General features: G+C 32.7%; 1 long non-coding RNA gene across 1 annotated transcript; it reads left to right on the top strand.

The window, feature by feature from the left end:
- The first annotated feature begins 17 nt into the window (after positions 1 to 17).
- On the top strand, positions 18 to 575 carry LOC106670058. The gene is made up of 2 exons (XR_001341021.2): positions 18 to 334; positions 403 to 575. It is a non-coding gene; the product is annotated as an uncharacterized LOC106670058 (long non-coding RNA).
- Positions 576 to 1,274: the final 699 nt, after the last annotated feature.

Below are 1,274 nucleotides of genomic sequence, written 5' to 3'. Positions count from 1 at the left end.
AAGTTCCTTGGAATAAAAAATATTTACGATGGGAATCCCAGAATTTTCCAAAACTAAAAAACCATTCTAGCCTAGCGTAAAATTGGCCTGAGAGATCCTCAGAAGGGAGGGGAAAAAACTTAAAATGTAGAATCTGTATATTTCCTACCCTATTCATCATCACATATCATAATTAATTGTAAGGTCTGGCATAAAGGATTCATCAGGAGATTAAAAGGGATTCTACCAAAGCAAATTGCTGATATCAGTTCCTGCCTAACTGACAGACAATTTAGAGTCAGACAAGAAGATCTATATTCAGAATTAAAAACAATAAATGCAGAAGTGTCACAAGGTAGCATGTTAGGTCCACTGCTTTTACCTGTTATACACCAGTGATTTTCTGAAAATAGACATTTGCAGATGACTAAGCAGTGATGACAGTAAGACTGACCATCAACCTTTCAACCAAAATACTTCAAAAGGCTTGTAATAAATTAAATGAATGGACAAAAAATTGATAATCAAGCTCAATCAGCAAAAATCAGAACATACAAATTTTACATACAAAAAAGTGGTCGATGCATCTTGTCACATAAGGAATAAGGGCTTACAAACGGATCGTAAAATCGCTGCCAAAAATCGGCCAACACGAGAAAATTGAAGTGACCAAACTCCTACACAATCGATATATTGTTAGAAGTCTTAAGACCAGTTTTAATTAATAAATAAAATAAAATAAAAATTAACCATTTGCCCAGAAATACTCCTAGTCACTATGTAAGGATTGAGCTTGAACTTGAGCCCATAACCGTGAAGTTGCTAAAAATAATTTTAAATTTGTGGACAAAAGTATTGAGCAAGGAAAATGGTTCACTTTTGAGGAGTTCCTTTCATGATGTCTTCCTTAAGGCTAATTCATCAGCATGTGATTTAGAAGTAAATTATAGGGACTGGTTCTATCAATTGCAAAAGTTACTCATTGGTATAGGTACAAGATTTACCTTTACAACCCTGAACGTCTAAAACGCGAAAAAGAAAGTATTTTGTCGAAGTGGAAAAATAATCTCTACTCAATAGACATAGAAAAGGTGCTAAACTCAAAATTTAACCCAAAATTTTTATAGAAAAATCAGCTCCTTTTACAAATGTGAAAATTATTTACAACTAAATTTCTCAATAAATAAGAAAAGATTACTTATACAACTAAGGCTGTCTAGTGCTAAGGAAATCAATTTTTTTGTAAATGGGCTCAAATATGTAATTGACACACAATCAATGTGCTCTTTGTGTAA

The sequence above is a fragment of the Cimex lectularius genome, unplaced genomic scaffold (genome assembly GCF_000648675.2).
Source record: "Cimex lectularius strain Harlan isolate CLEC.00 unplaced genomic scaffold, Clec_2.1 scaffold987, whole genome shotgun sequence".
In the NCBI taxonomy this organism is placed as follows: Eukaryota; Metazoa; Arthropoda; class Insecta; order Hemiptera; family Cimicidae; genus Cimex; species Cimex lectularius.
Note: the sequence above shows the minus strand (reverse complement) of the source record. Positions and strands in the feature narration are given on the sequence as shown.